The sequence below is a fragment of the Siphateles boraxobius genome, unplaced genomic scaffold (genome assembly GCF_051911475.1).
Source record: "Siphateles boraxobius isolate OS27281-9 unplaced genomic scaffold, OSU_SipBor_1 154, whole genome shotgun sequence".
NCBI lineage: Eukaryota > Metazoa > Chordata > Actinopteri > Cypriniformes > Leuciscidae > Siphateles > Siphateles boraxobius.
In genome coordinates, this window is record NW_027508760.1 from 31,730 (window position 1) to 48,784 (window position 17,055).

Consider the following 17,055-nt stretch of genomic DNA (forward strand, 5'->3'; position numbering starts at 1 on the left):
GGTACAGCATGGAAGAGGGGGTTTTGGGCTCAGTTTAGCTCCTCCTAAATGGCACAAGGCAGGCCCAGCTCAAAGGAGGAAGCTGGTATTCAACGAGGTGCGAAAGCAGGAGGAGAGGATGAGATGTATAAAGGCCATTTCCCAGGCCAAGCAGGGAGAGTGGATGAGATGGGAGAGTGTGGAACAACGAAAAATGGGCTGGCAAGACCTTTGGTCAATGGAAGAGAGTAGGATCAGTTTCCTTATTAGGTCAACATATGATGTTCTCCCATCACCGCAGAACCTAAACCTCTGGGTAGGAGAGGATCCCTCTTGTCCTTTGTGTTCATCACCTGCCACATTAAGGCACATTTTGACAGGATGTAAGGTGGCTCTTAGCCAAGGTCGGTTTACTTGGCGCCATGACCAAGTATTGCGATGTTTGGCTTTAGCATTGGAAGGCAAGCGTAGTATGACCAATAAGTTGCCGCCTGTTCTAGCAAAACATTACACGCAGAAGACAATATTCCTCCGCCCAGGCGAGCAAGCACCAAGAAAAGGTGCTAACACCAATTCTCGCCCAGGACATCTGGAAGCTGCTAGGGACTGGAAGATGCTGGCCGATCTTGATCAACGGCTTATTTTTCCACCTGAGATTGCCACCACTAACCTACGACCAGATATTGTTTTGTGGTCTGGATCAGCACGCATTGTTCAACTGATAGAGTTAACAGTGCCACGGGAGGATGCGGTAGATGAGGCATATGAGAGGAAGAAATTGCGGTATGCTCATCTGGCCACTGAAGCAGAACAGCGAGGATGGAGAGTCCAGGTTTATCCAGTGGAAGTGGGTTGTCGAGGTTTTGTGGCACACTCTACAACCCGGTTCCTCAGAGACGTCGGATTCAGTGGTCAAGAGTTGCGTCGCACAGTAAAGAACTTATCTGAAGCAGCAGAAAGGAGCAGCAACTGGCTGTGGTTGAGACGGAAAGATTCTAGCTGGCTGAGTACAGGCCGCCATGCTAAGGTTTTGTAGAATTCTTGAAAACTTGAAGGGTGTTGGTTTATTTGTATAGGTTGTATAGTATTTACAGTCATTACGTTCCTGTGTATATTGCCTGAATGACGGGATGTGGGGCAGATATTGTGTTTTGCGGTAGGTGGTATGCCATACGGAACCGTTGCCACTGAAACTGCATATTACCGCACCAGTGGGGCTCGACAGCCTTAGTCAAACGGGTTGGCGCGTATGGTTGAGTTGCGGAGAGATTGTGAGATTGTGGTTAGGTCTCAGCAGCACTGTTGGTTTATTTGTAGAGGTTGTATAGTATTTACAGTCATTAAGTTCCTCTGTATATTGCGTGAATGACGGGTGGTTGGGCAGATATTGTGATTTGCGGTAGGTGGTATGCCATACGGAACCGTTGCCACTGAAACTGCATATTAACGCACCAGTGGGGCTCGACAGCCTTAGTCAAACGGGTTGGCGCGTATGGTTGGGTTGCGGAGAGATTGTGAGATTGTGGTTAGGTCTCAGCAGCACTGTTGGTTTATTTGTAGAGGTTGTATAGTATTTACAGTCATTACGTTCCTGTGTATATTGCGTGAATGACGGGTGGTTGGGCAGATATTGTGTTTTGCGGTAGGTGGTATGCCATACGGAACCGTTGCCACTGAAACTGCATATTAACGCACCAGTGGGGCTCGACAGCCTTAGTCAAACGGGTTGGCGCGTATGGTTGGGTTGCGGAGAGATTGTGAGATTGTGGTTAGGACTCAGCAGCAAGAGGGAAGTAGAGGTCAGTAAGCTGGGCTGAGTTGAGTGGGGGACGGAGGGGGGTGACTCTGGGACGCCAGAGTCACTGTCGAGCCCTCTTGAGGTGTCGTGGGCTAGTCGACGAAACACTGAGGAGGGAAGGTGCCCACTTGAAGACCCTAGAGATGTTCCCTACTCCGCTCAATCCAGAGGGTTGTTATGGGGGGACCGCACTGTGGTTGCAGCCGTTGTGTGTGCTGACGCGCAAATACACTATTAACACCAGACAGAAGGAGATTCACGTCACCAGATGGAAAGAAGCGTAAATGGATGGAGAAGCATAGGTTACTGCAAAAGCTACGTCTTAGTTGGTGCTTATCTTGGCGAAAGCCGAGTACAAATCAGCATGAAGTTTTAACATCTACTCTCGTGTAATGGAAATCTTTACACAATTCATCTTGTGCTAACCTACTTTTACATAAAATCATTTCCGTCATCATGCAATTGTGTCTTATTAAAAAATCAAAATTTTCCAAAACCGGGCTTTTAAAATTCACTCTTACACTTTTCCATATTTTCGAAGCATCGAAATTGTCAAATAACTTCTCCCAATATTCTATCGCTTTAGGATTTACAAAAACAGACTTACATAAACAGGTATAGAACATCTTGACCACACAATCGTTTAAAACAGTCTTATCATCCCCCATTTTCAAAAAAACCTTTGGTTCTTCATTCTCACATTCTTTTTTTTCTTCAATTTCTTTTATCCAATATTCTGGCAATGCTAACTTTAATTTTGTATATTGTTCTTCAATTTTCCTTTTATCTTCTATATGTTCCATTTCCTCCAGAGAGTCAATTATTGCTTGTGTAGGTAAAAATCCAGGTTTCACTTCATAAAATATGTTTTTAACTTGTCTAAAACCTACTGCAAACCAATTCCTATAAAACATTTGTTTTTTGGCTTTATTATTTTGATTTAAAAACAGGGGTTGCTGTAAATACTGTTTTCTCCCCTCAATCTCTACATACAAATTATCATAAAACGCCTTCCAGGCTCTCAAAAGCTCTTTATAAAACTCCGGTATATTCCCTATCATATTATCCTTAAAAGCCATCCATAAAAAATCATCTCCCATTTTCCCACACTTATTAATAAAGTAACTCATAACACTTTTCCACGGGATATCTTCTTTGTTTAAAAACTTTTTAACCGTTTTAATCCTCATGCTTTTCATTCTCAACCATGGATCTATAAGTCCTAATCCTCCATCTTCCACCTTCCCGATGATTGTATAATATGCAATTTTAGATGGCTTTCCATCCCAAAGAAACTTTAAAACCATAGCTTTTATTCTCTTGTATACCCACTCTGGTAAACAAACCACACTTAAAACGTACCACATTTTAGAGAGAAAAAGAGAATTTAAGACAAGCACCTTCCCTTTTAGGAACAATATTTTAATCTTTTTTCCATTTTATTCACAACTTCATCCCAATTTATTACTCTATTTATAATGTCATCATATCCAAGCGTAATGCCTAAAATTTTTATGTTGCTTTTTTGTTCTTTGAAGCACCAATTTCTTTGTGGAACTTCCACTTTTCCAATCTTCATATATTCTGTTTTTTCCTTATTTACTTTTCAGAGGTGGAAAGTAACGAATTACATTTACTCGCGTTACGTAATTGAGTAGTTTTTTTGTGTACTTCTACTTTTTAAAGTAGTTTTTAAAATCTGTACTTTTACTTTTACTTAAGAACGTTTTCTTTGAAGTATTGTACTTCGCTACATTTGAAATCATATCCGTTACTGAGTAAAAAATAATAATACAAGGGGGGGAAAAAAATCACACACTCCGGAAACTACTGAATTGATTGAAGGGCGGGAGAACAAACGCGCAAAAAAGGTGACGCAGACCCAGCTGAAGCTGAAAGCTAAGCGCCAAGCGAATTATGGCCAGTATGAAAAGTAGAAAAAAAGCGTGGTTGTCCTCGAGGATAGATATCCAATTTGCAAAAAATGTGGATGCAAAGTGGCTGCAAAAAGAGGATATAGGACACCATCCCTCCTGCAGATAAAGGTATGTCCCGATTTACGTGATGCAAAGGGAATCCCGGAATCAGTCATGAAAATAGGATTCACTTAATGCAGATGTCACGTAAAACATGTAAAATAATGGATGGATGAATACATGGAAAGTAGAACTGTGCAATAAATCCAATCGCGACATGGTCTGTGAATATTTAAGCTAAGCACAAAAATACTGCAAGTAAATATATAACCCTATTGTTCTGCTAAGCTGCGTTTGTCTCAAGTACTCGTGACGTTCATGGTGTTTTCAGCGTCTCAGAAACAATTTGAGGATATGAATACATGAACATTTCCAGAGCTGCTCTGAGAGAACGTCTAATGAGCATTTTCATATTTTTATTTGAGAAAATCCATTGTCGTATCCAATACAATCCAATACACTTTTAACAGGTCTTCACAACCCGTCAAAATAAAAGTTCGGTTTTACTAGGAGAAATTATGACAGAAATATATTACTATTGTAGGCATACAGTAGAACGTAGCCTACTTCTCAAAATAATAATAATAACAACAATAATAATAATAAATTTTATTTGAACATTATTTAAAGGAATATTTTTTTTGTCCATGGTTTAATTTAGTAAATCTGTTTTTGCAGCGCTTCCCCAAAAAATAAAAGGACACAAGTTTAAATTTACATTTGATTACCACCGTTTTTGAAAATATATTTGGATTAAATCATAAAAAGTAGGGGTGTAACGATACACAAAACTGACGGTTCGGTTTTCCCACGGTTTTGACGTCTCGGTTCGGTTCGGTTTAGAAAGCTAAAAAAAAAATTAAAAAGTGGTTTAATGAAAAAATGGTGTCTTTGTCTTTAAATTAATTCAATTACAATTAAACGTTTTGGAAGGATTAAAAATCTGCTAATGCTGTATAGGGAGCCGCACATTACTATAACATTAAAGGTTAACAACAGAGCCTAAATTTAGATGCTATTTATTTTTTAGAAATAATAATCAACACCCAACAAATTTTATGAAAACATGTAAACTGAACATAAGGCAGTTTTTGCATTAACTTTACTCAAATTTGTTATTGAAATATAATAATTTACACAGTTGCTGTCATTTTCATTAAAGATATTTTAAACGTACTTGAAATAATCAAAATATAATTAACAGGTTAAGTAAAATATAATATATAGGATAATATTGTGCATTTATTTAGTGCAAGAGTTAATTTCTCTAGGAACCAACAAGTTGTGGACACTTAATCACTAGCCTGCTGAGGTAAATATAATGCTAGTGACAAGCTATGCAGTTTTATTGACGTCTTTGCGCTGATGAAACACTGATTGAGCGATTACACGAGTTATGATGCCTTTCAGTAAGTATACTGTATTTTTCAACATACCTTCAGGTGTCCATTCATGTTTATTCTGTAACTGAGGAAGAGATGATCGCGTTTACTCGCGTTTACTCCGCGCTGCCGCTGCTGTTACAATCCGTGGTGACAGATAGTTTTAAACTGTGGGTACAGATTGTCAATTTACATCCAAGTGGACAGATTGGTAAACTGTGCCTAGTTTTGTAAAACTGTGCACACGGTAGTTTATTTTTCTTCTGTAATGAAGCTTGGCTGTCCATCTAGTGAAAAATGTTGGTACTGCGGCCAAATAAAATCTTACTGAAAGCTCATTTTTTGAGATATCAACCTAAAATTTGGAACACAACTTCTTCAGATTTTTGGCCTACATTTTCTGGCAGTTTTAGAGTAAAATATATTTTGTAATATATATATTTTATATAAAATATAAATAATTATATTTTTACATTGTTCATTTTCATAAACTCAAACTTGTATAACTTTTTTTCTGTTTCACTTTCATAACTTCATAATACTTCATTTCAACATTAATCTGGCAAATGTCTTCTTTAAAACAAGACCAACCATTGGTCTATATTCCAAAGCATTTAAGTTTGAATAGTGATTTTCATGTCTATGCGAAAAAAGGGGGAGTGACAGTTAAAGGGTTAAACGATATTAAACTATTATATCTATATCTAAAATATAATTTATATATAAAAACTCTCCTACAGTCCAGCACCATCGGTCGCGACTCGCACGTATTTTCATTTAAACGTCACTCACTGACGTTTTCCTAACCAGAAAAAAAAAACGATTGCCCTGCTCTGCCTCTGATTGGCTAGTACTCATTGCCATCTGGGTCAGAGCCAATTAGAAGCAGGATGTGGGTGGGAAAAAAACTCTGTGTATAGGGAAAGGGGAGAGACAGAGGGAACAGGCAAGACAAACTCCTACGTTTAAATAACATATAGAAAATATCTGCTTGACAACGAGCTGAGAACAAGCTCAAATAAGCAACTACACTTTAGAAACAAGCCCAGAAAAAAAACGCGACCCGCGACTACCAATATTTGTAAGCGACTTTACAGAAAAACAAGCCCAAAGTCGCTTATAATAAGCGGACTTGGCAACACTGATTCCAGGTCCAATCAATGAGCCGGGCTGGGCGGGGCCGGGGTAGCTTGCTGGGCGGGGCGTGTTCGGTACGCCATGAGAGTATCGCTATTCGAATCGTGGGTTCTGTATCGCGGTTCTTCGGTTTGGTTCGAATATCGTTACACCCCTAATAAAAAGAAACATTAATTTTCTGAATAAAATACATTTCATAGGACATTATTATTCTTAAACATTTTAATAAATTATTAATGTTAAAAATAAGTTGTTAATCTAATTCATTATTAATTATCGAATTTAATTGATTAGACATGTTTTATTGAAATTTTAATAAACAAACAAATTATTTCAAGTTTGTTATAATAAAAGCATTTGTTCAACCAAAATAAAATCCTGTTTTCATTAATTTAACTGTCATTTTAACTGATGATAATAATAATAATACCCATAATTTAATAATACAGTTTATTTATTTAACAATTGATTAATACTGTAAACCGTGATATTTTCTGAGACGTTACCATACTGTGAAAATCTTATACCATTACAACCCTACACGGGAGGGTCCCCCACCCCACCCCCGCTGTCAAAAAAGTAACTCAGTAACTTTTACTCTGAGTCAATTTTAAATGAGCTACTTTTTACTTTTACTTGAGTAGATTTTTAGACCGGTACTTTTACTTGTACTTAAGTAAAATTTCATTGAAGTAGTAGTACTTTTACTTGAGTAGAATATTTTATTACTCTTTCCACCTCTGTTACTTTTGCACCTGAACCCCGACAATATTTATCAAAAATTCCCATAGCTTTTTCAACACTATTGTAATCTTTTAAAAACAAAGTGGTATCATCCGCATACTGGATAATCTTTTGTTCCGTTTCATTTCCTTCTATTAAAATGCCCTTTATTTCTTTTTCTCCCATTATCGCTAAACCTAACGGTTCAGCTACTAATGTATATAGTAAAGCTGACAAGGGGCATCCTTGCCTTATGGATCTAGAGATTTCTACGTAATCTGTTAAAAAACCATTTATTTTAAAACAACTAAAAATATCTGTACAAAAACATTTCATCCACTTTATAAAATTATTCCCAAAACCAAATCGTTTAATCAAATCAAATAAATATTTATGTTCCACCCTATCAAATGCCTTTTCTAGATCTATATTGAATAAAAAACCATCACCCTTTTTCTCTTTCATATAGCAAATTAAGTCTATAATGCTCATCACCGTGTCAGCTATGTCCCTTCCTAATACACCGTACACTTGGTTGGTTTTGACAATATGAGGAAGTACTCTTTTAAGTCTATTAGCAAAGATCGTTGCTAATATTTTATAGTCAGTGTTAAGCATACTTAATGGTCTATAATTTCGCAAATCATCTTTATTCCCTTTCTTTTTATAAATGATCTTAATCATTCCTTTTTTCATACTCTCGCTCAATTGTCCGTTCTGAAAGATAACTAAGAAGAGATCCCTCAAAATCGGTATTAAAACATCTTTAAAAACCTTATAAAATTCTGATGATAAACCATCTAGACCAGGGGCCGTATTCACAAAGAATTTTATTTTACCACTAGGAGTACTCCTAAATCACACTAAAATATTTTAGCTAGGAGTTTTCTCTTAAAAGTTATTCACAACGCCTTTCAGACCTACTCTTAGTAAGGAAAAATGACAACTCCTAAACTAAGAGTGATTCTCCGTTGCTATGGATGACGTCAATTCTCATGCACGAGTTTCCTCGCAATGATCACGGTGATTGGTTGTTAGATGACAGGGCCATCATGCGGAACATAACACAGACGCAACAAATCATGGAATTACGACATCTAAATATGTCTGTGTCCTACACAAAATAATAATAGTAATGTCATCGAAATGCATATATAATGACATGTTTGTGCAGGCCCCAGTGAAGTGTAATTCTAAAAAGGCAGAGAGAGAGAGAGAGAAAAGTGGTGAATTCAATTAAATTAAATCAAGGTAGCCTAATACCCTAATGAAACCGCCACTTGCCCAATAATAAAAAACGACACTTGCATTAACACTTGCTTGGTTAATTGGCATCCTATTAGTAGGCCTATGGAAGCTTGTTTCCGCCACTGAATAAAAATAAAAATAAATAATTGCAACATTTATCGAGATATGAAGTCAGAATTGTGAGAAATAAAGTCGCAATTGCGAGATATAGGAAGTCGCAATTGTGAGATAAAAAGTCGCAATTACCTTTTTATTTTTCATTCTGTGGCGGAAACAAGCTGTCATAGCCTAAATAGACTAGGCTACTTAAAGCAAGGAAATGTTGCTCCTATTGAAGTAATGTAATAGTTGAATGACGGTGGATTATGAACTCGCCAAAACGGAAAAGAAAGCCCAACTGGACGCAGGATCAGTTACTGCTGGCCCAGTTGGTGCTAAAAAAAAAAAAAACATATTAAAAGGGAAATTCGACACTGGGATATCAAGCAAAACTACGCGTGAGACATGGGAGAGGATTTGTTTGCAGATCAATGCAGCATTCCCGCTTGTGTCGCGAACCCCGGACGACTGCGAGATTTTAAGATCCTTTGTGAATAGGTCTTAGTGAGTTAGGAGTCCTCTCGACTTCTTTTAAGCTGTCCCAGACTTAGGTGCTACTTTTAGGGCTAAAATGCTTCGTGAATTACTCTTAGTGAAAAAAATTAGGAGTCCTAAAGTTATGAGTGGCACGCCCATTATTTTTAGAAGTTGCTCCTAAATTCGCCAATTAGGAGCTACTTTTAGCCTTAAAATTCTTTGTGAATACGGCCCCTGGACTTTTCCCATTACTTAATTGCATTATAGCTTCATTTATCTCCTCTTCTGTTATGTCTGTATCACACATTTTTTTATCATCTTCTTTTACTTTCACTTTAATTTGATTTAACAAGAATTCTTCATCTTCCTCATTAACTCCTTCTGTTCTAAATAAGACACCATAAAAATCCTGGACCGCTTTTAAAACCCCTTCTTTATCTTTTATGTTTTTACCTTCCAATGAAACATTCTTTATTAAATCAGCTTTTTGTCTAGTCTTTTCTACTTCGTAAAAAAATTTTGTACTTCTTTCTCGTTCCACCGTATTTCTTATCTTGCTTCTAATTCTAGCACCTGCACATTTATCCTCTTCCATTTTTTTAAAATTATCTTCTAGTACTACTATTTTCCTAATGTCCATGTTTCCTTCAGTTACCTTTTTCATTTCATTTTCCCATTCTTTATTTAATTCTCTTTCTTTAGCTCTTTTTGCTTTCTGTATTTTCTTAGAATATTCTATAGATAATCTTTTAATGTCTAATTTTATATTGTCCCACCACACACATATTGCTTCATCATATAAAACATCATCTACACTATTAATAATTAAATTTTCCATTTCCATTTTATAAATATCATTCTTTAAGAGTTCTGCGTTAACCACCCATACACCTGGTCCTCTTTCCACTCCACTGAAATCCATCATTACGTATAAAAAATCATGGTCACTCCCACTATACATTTTATAAAAAACTCTTGAAATAAAATGCTCAAATCTTCTGTCACATTAAAGAAAATCTATTCTACTTTGTTTTAAACTGTTATTCACCCATTGTCTTCTTGAATATTCTCTCTTAACTGTGTTTCTATCTCTCCATACATCTACTAATTTGTGTTTATCCATCATTCTTTTCAATTCTTTTCTTCCAACATCAGCTCTGTACACCATATGATCTTCAACATCTTTCCGTTCTAAAACAGTATTAAAATCTCCTATAACAATGACATTCTTCCATCCATTGATTAAAATACTCAATTCTTTAAAAAAAGTAACTCTTTCTGTATCTTCATTTGGAGCATGTATGTTGCATATTGTTATTTCCTCCCCCCCTATCCATGATTTTGACAGTTAAAATCCTTCCATGGTTATCTTTGAATAGAACATTTGTTGATTCTACTACTACCCTTCTGATGAGTATCGCCAGACCTTTTTTCTTTTTTACATCATTACTATACCATATTTCTCCATCCCAACATTTTTTTAAATCATCTAGTATTATTTCATTCCATCCAGTCTCTTGAATACATATAATATCACTTTGTTTTGTTAAAGTAATCACATTTTCAAACTTCCATTTGGATGACAACCCTCTAACATTAATCGAGACCAAACATAAATTACTCATAATGAAAAAAAAAAAAAAAAAAAAAAAAAAAAAAACACAAACCAAAAACAACCCATAATCCATATGTGATCTCTCTTAAGATCTACAAACATCTACTTTATCATCATTTATCCTTGTTCTGTTCTTCTCTTCTTAACTTTTGTTTCTTTAATACTTGTTCAATATTTATTTGCACTACTGTACTTTTACGTCTTTTGTTCATAATGTCCAATGTTCTATTTTCCAACCCAGTTTCCTCATCTCTTACCTCCTCTTTATTCCGCCCATCTTCAATTTCACTCAGTGTCACACCTTCCGTCTCTTCAATTTGTCCATCACCAACAGTAGAGTGTTGTATCTCAGTCTCTGCCATATACACTTCCATTTCTTTATCTCCATTGTCCTCTCTCCTCATGCATTCCTCCTTTTCTTGTTGACATAAATCCTCAGAAATTCCATTCACCTCCTGGATGTTGTCCTTCCTTCTACAACTGCTTGTCTCCTCCATTTGGTCCTGCACCTCTGTCTCCATTTCTGAATTACCCTCCTCTTCAGATTCACATGTGCACCTCATCCATGTCTTTTCACAGCTTTGGCACCGCGGGGCTTGGCAGTCCCGCGCAAAGTGCCCCTGTTCCAGACAATCTCTGCAGATATATTTAGGACAATCTTTTTTTTCATGATCTGTGCTTGCACATAATCTGCAAGTCTTAAGTTGGTTATCATGAATTACTCTGAAGAATTTCGGTCCCTCCTCCGTGTCAAACTTCACATTATATGGCAAAGTCACAATGTCCTGTGGGAATTTTACCCGTAAGAACCTCGTTCCATCTGCAACAGTAGTGCCCGGGTAATATCTCCTTCTTAACGGAAGAATCGGATTTACTCCCCAATCCACCAGCTTCTGAATTATTTCATCATCTTTTATGTAGTTGGGCAAATGCAAAAAAGAGACCATTCTTTCAATTTCACATAGTTTTTTGATCTTACAGAATTGTCCATCAACCAGTAATCCATCCCTTAGCTTGTCACAGTCCATCTGATTTTCCATTGTTAGTTCATAGTCAAAATTACTTTTTTTCCTCAGTCCATACAGTTTTCCAATTCCAGTCTTGTCTTCCACAGCCTTTATTATCATCATCACGGTTATTTTCTCTGGATCATTAACAGTCATTGTTAGTGTTGCTTCTTTTTTGTAGTCTCTCTGATATTTCGATTGACTTTTTATCTGTTTCATTGTCTCATTTCTTTGACCTTCTTCTCGTCTTCCATCCATATAATTTCTTGATTGTTTACCTTGACTTTTTTGTAGTTCTTCTGTTCCTCTACTTCTTACATCCATTCCATTCTGTTATCCCCTCATGGCAACCATTGCCCATGTTTCGTTGTCATCTTTATCTTTTCCCTTATCCTTTTCTTTGTTCCGTTCTGAGTAATCGTTATCCTCAGTCTCTTGGTCTAATATCCGTTCCTGTTCCATAGCCGTAGTATCAGTCATTTTGAAAAAATAAAACCTCAGACAATAACCTGTCTGAGGTTTAAACAAACCTAATTTAAGATGAAAACTATAAACTTACTAAATTATCAAAAGAAAACACAATAAAGAAAAACAAAAAATAGGAGAGCCTTTCTCTCCAAACTGCCACCTCACACTTCCTGGATCAGACGAGATCGGGCGTGACCAAGGTGGTATGGCCGTAAGCGAAAACTGCTGCCAAAATTGGGCTATTTAAAAGGTTAGACCATTAATGAAGAAAACTAAGAAGAATTTTTGAAAAAACTCAAACTCTTTCAGGCTTTCTGAAGAATCTCAGAGACTTGTTCAGGCTTTTTGAAGAAACTCAGTGACTCTCTTTTTTTTAAAACTAAGAAGAACTTTTGAAAAAACTCAAACTCTTTCATGCTTTCTGAAGAATCTCAGAGACTTGTTCAGGCTTTTTGAAGAAATTCAGTGACTCTTTTATTTTAAACTAAGAGGAACTTTTGAAAAAACTCTACTCTTTCATGCTTTCTGAAGAATCTCAAAGACTTTTAAAGGCTTTCTGAAGAAGCTCAGGGACTCTTTTTTTTAAACTAAGAAGAACTTTTGAAAAAACTCAAACTCTTTCATGCTTTCTGAAGAATCTCAGAGACTTGTTCAGGCTTTTTGAAGAAACTCAGTGACTCTTTTTTTTTTTTAAACTAAGAAGAACTTTTGAAAAAACTCAACTCTTTCATGCTTTCTGAAGAATCTCAGAGACTTTTAAAGGCTTTCTGAAGAAGCTCAGGGACTCTTTTTTTTTTTAAATCAAAAAAGCTTACAGCACCAGGTATTCCCATGCTGTCTCCCATCCAAGTACTAACCAGGCCCGACCCTGCTTAGCTTCCGAGATCAGACGAGATCGGGCGTGACCAAGGTAGTATGGCCGTAAGGGAAAACTGCTGCCAAAATTGGGCTATTTAAAAGGTTAGACCATTAATGAAGAAAACTAAGAAGAACTTTTGAAAAAACTCAACTCTTTCATGCTTTCTGAAGAATCTCAGAGACTTTTAAAGGCTTTCTGAAGAAGCTCAGGGACTCTTTTTTTTTTTATCAAAAAAGCTTACAGCACCTGGTATTCCCAGGCGGTCTCCCATCCAAGTACTAACCAGGGCCGACCCTGCTTAGCTTCCGAGATCAGACGTGACCAAGGTGGTATGGACGTAAGTGAAAACTGCTGCCAAATTTGGGCTATTTAAAAGGTTAGACCATTAATGAAGAAAACTAAGAAGAATTTTTGAAAAAACTCAAACTCTTTCAGGCTTTCTGAAGAATCTCAGAGACTTGTTCAGGCTTTTTGAAGAAACTCAGTGACTCTCTTTTTTTAAAACTAAGGAGAACTTTTGAAAAAACTCAAACTCTTTCATGCTTTCTGAAGAATCTCAGAGACTTGTTCAGGCTTTTTGAAGAAATTCAGTGACTTTTTTTTTAAACTAAGAGGAACTTTTGAAAAAACTCTACTCTTTCATGCTTTCTGAAGAATCTCAAAGACTTTTAAAGGCTTTCTGAAGAAGCTCAGGAACTCTTTTTTTAAACTAAGAAGAACTTTTGAAAAAACTCAAACACTCATGCTTTCTGAAGAATCTCAGAGACTTGTTCAGGCTTTTTGAAGAAACTCAGTGACTCTTTTTTTTTTTAATCAAAAAAGCTTACAGCACCAGGTATTCCCATGCGGTCTCCCATCCAAGTACTAACCAGGCCCGACCATGCTTAGCTTCCGAGATCAGACGTGACCAAGGTGGTATGGACGTAAGTGAAAACTGCTACCAAAATTTGGGCTATTTAAAAGGTTAGACCATTAATGAAGAAAACTAACAAGAATTTTTGAAAAAACTCAAACTCTTTCAGGCTTTCTGAAGAATCTCAGAGACTTGTTCAGGCTTTTTGAAGAAACTCAGTGACTCTCTTTTTTTAAAACTAAGGAGAACTTTTGAAAAAACTCAAACTCTTTCATGCTTTCTGAAGAATCTCAGAGACTTGTTCAGGCTTTTTGAAGAAATTGAGTGACTTTTTTTTAAACTAAGAGGAACTTTTGAAAAAACTCTACTCTTTCATGCTTTCTGAAGAATCTCAAAGACTTTTAAAGGCTTTCTGAAGAAGCTCAGGGACTCTTTTTTTAAACTAAGTAGAACTTTTGAAAAAACTCTACTCTTTCATGCTTTCTGAAGAATCTCAAAGACTTTTAAAGGCTTTCTGAAGAAGCTCAGGGACTCTTTTTTTAAACTAAGAAGAACTTTTGAAAAAACTCAAACACTCATGCTTTCTGAAGAATCTCAGAGACTTGTTCAGGCTTTTTGAAGAAACTCAGTGACTCTTTTTTTTTTAATCAAAAAAGCTTACAGCACCAGGTATTCCCATGCGGTCTCCCATCCAAGTACTAACCAGGCCCGACCATGCTTAGCTTCCGAGATCAGACGAGATCAGGCGTGACCAAGGTGGTATGGCCGTAAGGGAAAACTGCTGCCAAAATTGGGCTATTTAAAAGGTTAGACCATTAATGAAGAAAACTAATAAGAATTTTTGAAAAAACTCAAACTCTTTCAGGCTTTCTGAAGAATCTCAGAGACTTTTAAAGGTGGTATGGCCGTAAGCGAAAACTGCTGCCAAAATTGGGCTATTTAAAAGGTTCGACCATTAATCAAGAAAACTAAGAAGAATTTTTGAAAAAACTCAAACTTTTTCAGGCTTTCTGAAGAATCCCAGAGACTTGTTCAGGCCTTTTGAAGAAACTCAGTGACTCTTTTTTTTTAAACTAAGAAGAACTTTTGAAAAAACTCAACTCTTTCATGCTTTCTGAAGAATCTCAGAGACTTTTAAAGGCTTTCTGAAGAAGCACAGGGACTTTTTTTTTTAAATCAAAAAAGCTTACAGCACCTGGTATTCCCAGGTGGTCTCCCATCCAAGTACTAACCAGGCCCGACCCTGCTTAGCTTCCGAGATCAGACGAGATCGGGCGTGACCAAGGTGGTATCGCCGTAAGTGAAAACTGCTGCCAAAATTGGGCTATTTAAAAGGTTAGACCATTAATGAAGAAAACTAAGAAGAATTTTTGAAAAAACTCATACTCTTTCAGGCTTTCTGAAGAATCTCAGAGACTTTTAAAGGCTTTCTGAAGAAGCTCAGGGACTCTTTTTTTTTTTAAAACTAAGAAGAACTTTTGAAAAAACTCAAACTCTTTCATGCTTTCTGAAGAATCTCAGAGACTTGTTCAGGCTTTTTGAAGAAACTCAGTGACTCTTTTTTTAAACTAAGAAGAACTTTTGAAAAAACTCAACTCTTTCATGCTTTCTGAAGAATCTCAGAGACTTTTAAAGGCTTTCTGAAGAAGCTCAGGGACTACTTTTTTTTTTTTTATCAAAAAAGCTTACAGCAACTGGTATTCCCAGGAGGTCTCCCATCCAAGTACTAACCAGGCCCTACCCTGCTTAGCTTCCGAGATCAGACGAGATCGGGCGTGACCAAGGTGGTATGGCCGTAAGCGAAAACTGCTCCCAAAATTGGGCTATTTAAAAGGTTAGACCATTAATGAAGAAAACTAAGAAGAATTTTTGAAAAAACTCAAACTCTTTCAGGCTTTCTGAAGAATCTCAGAGACTTGTTCAGGCTTTTTGAAGAAACTCAGTGACTCTCTTTTTTTTTAAACTAAGAAGAACTTTTCAAAAACTCAAACTCTTTCATGCTTTCTGAAGAATCTCAGAGACTTTTAAAGGCTTTCTGAAGAAGCTCAGGGACTCTTTTTTTTTAAACTAAGAAGAACTTTGAAAAAACTCAAACTCTTTCATGCTTTCTGAAGAATCTCAGAGACTTGTTCAAGCTTTTTGAAGAAACTCAGTGACTCTTTTTTTTTTAAACTAAGAAGAACTTTTGAAAAAAATCAACTCTTTCATGCTTTCTGAAGAATCTCAGAGACGTTTTAAGGCTTTCTGAAGAAGCTCAAGGACTCTTTTTTTTTTTTTAAATCAAAAAAGCTTACAGCACCAGGTATTCCCATGCGGTCTCCCATCCAAGTACTAACCAGGCCCGACCCTGCTTAGCTTCCGAGATCAGAGGAGATCGGGCGAGACCAAGGTAGTATGGCCGTAAGGGAAACCTGCTGCCAAAATTGGGCTATTTAAAAGGTTAGACCATTAATGAAGAAAACTAAGAAGAATTTTTGAAAAAACTCAAACTCTTTCAGGCTTTCTGAAGAATCTCAGAGACTTTTAAAGGCTTTCTGAAGAAGCTCAGGGACACTTTTTTTTAAACTAAGAAGAACTTTTGAAAAAACTCAAACACTTTCATGCTTTCTGAAGAATCTCAGAGACTTGTTCAGGCTTTTTGAAGAAACTCAGTGACTCTTTTTTTTAAAACTAAGAAGAACTTTTGAAAAAACTCAACTCTTTCATGCTTTCTGAAGAATCTCAGAGACTTTTAAAGGCTTTCTGAAGAAGCTCAGGGACTCTTTTTTTTTTTTTAAATCAAAAATGCTTACAGCACCTGGTATTCCCAGGCGGTCTCCCATCCAAGTACTAACCAGGGCCGACCCTGCTTAGCTTCCGAGATCAGACGTGACCAAGGTGGTATGGCCGTAAGTGAAAACTGCTGCCAAATTTGGGCTATTTAAAAGGTTAGACCATTAATGAAGAAAACTAAGAAGAATTTTTGAAAAAACTCAAACTCTTTCAGGCTTTTTGAAGAAACTCAGTGACTCTCTTTTTTTAAAACTAAGAAGAACTTTTGAAAAAACTCAAACTCTTTCATGCTTTCTGAAGAATCTCAGAGACTTGTTCAGGCTTTTTGAAGAAATTCAGTGACTTTTTTTTTAAACTAAGAGGAACTTTTGAAAAAACTCTACTCTTTCATGCTTTCTGAAGAATCTCAAAGACTTTTAAAGGCTTTCTGAAGAAGCTCAGGGACTCTTTTTTTAAACTAAGAAGAACTTTTGAAAAAACTCAAGCACTTTCATGCTTTCTGAAGAATCTCAGAGACTTGTTCAGGCTTTTTGAAGAAACTCAGTGACTCTTTTTTTTAAACTAAGAAGAACTTTTGAAAAAACTCAACTCTTTCATGCTTTCTGAAGAATCTCAGAGACTTTTAAAGGCTTTCTGAAGAAGCTCAGGGACTACTTTTTTTT

At 36.5% G+C, this 17,055-nt stretch overlaps 5 non-coding genes and 3 pseudogenes across 5 annotated transcripts; all 8 read right to left on the minus strand.

Moving 5' to 3' along the window:
* Positions 1–12,717: 12,717 nt before the first annotated feature.
* LOC143738829 (5S ribosomal RNA) lies at positions 12,718–12,836 on the minus strand. The gene has a single exon (XR_013204045.1). It is a non-coding gene; the product is annotated as a 5S ribosomal RNA (ribosomal RNA).
* A 166-nt stretch (positions 12,837–13,002) lies between these two features.
* On the minus strand, positions 13,003–13,111 carry LOC143738837 (5S ribosomal RNA; annotated as a pseudogene).
* Positions 13,112–13,588: 477 nt separating this feature from the next.
* On the minus strand, positions 13,589–13,697 carry LOC143738835 (5S ribosomal RNA; annotated as a pseudogene).
* A 578-nt stretch (positions 13,698–14,275) lies between these two features.
* Positions 14,276–14,394, minus strand: LOC143738820 (5S ribosomal RNA). Its single transcript, XR_013204036.1, has one exon. It is a non-coding gene; the product is annotated as a 5S ribosomal RNA (ribosomal RNA).
* Positions 14,395–14,804: 410 nt separating this feature from the next.
* LOC143738842 (5S ribosomal RNA) lies at positions 14,805–14,923 on the minus strand. The gene has a single exon (XR_013204050.1). It is a non-coding gene; the product is annotated as a 5S ribosomal RNA (ribosomal RNA).
* Positions 14,924–15,303: 380 nt separating this feature from the next.
* LOC143738841 (5S ribosomal RNA) lies at positions 15,304–15,422 on the minus strand. The gene has a single exon (XR_013204049.1). It is a non-coding gene; the product is annotated as a 5S ribosomal RNA (ribosomal RNA).
* A 486-nt stretch (positions 15,423–15,908) lies between these two features.
* LOC143738825 (5S ribosomal RNA) lies at positions 15,909–16,027 on the minus strand. Its single transcript, XR_013204042.1, has one exon. It is a non-coding gene; the product is annotated as a 5S ribosomal RNA (ribosomal RNA).
* A 379-nt stretch (positions 16,028–16,406) lies between these two features.
* Positions 16,407–16,515, minus strand: LOC143738834 (5S ribosomal RNA; annotated as a pseudogene).
* Between the last annotated feature and the right edge of the window lie 540 nt (positions 16,516–17,055).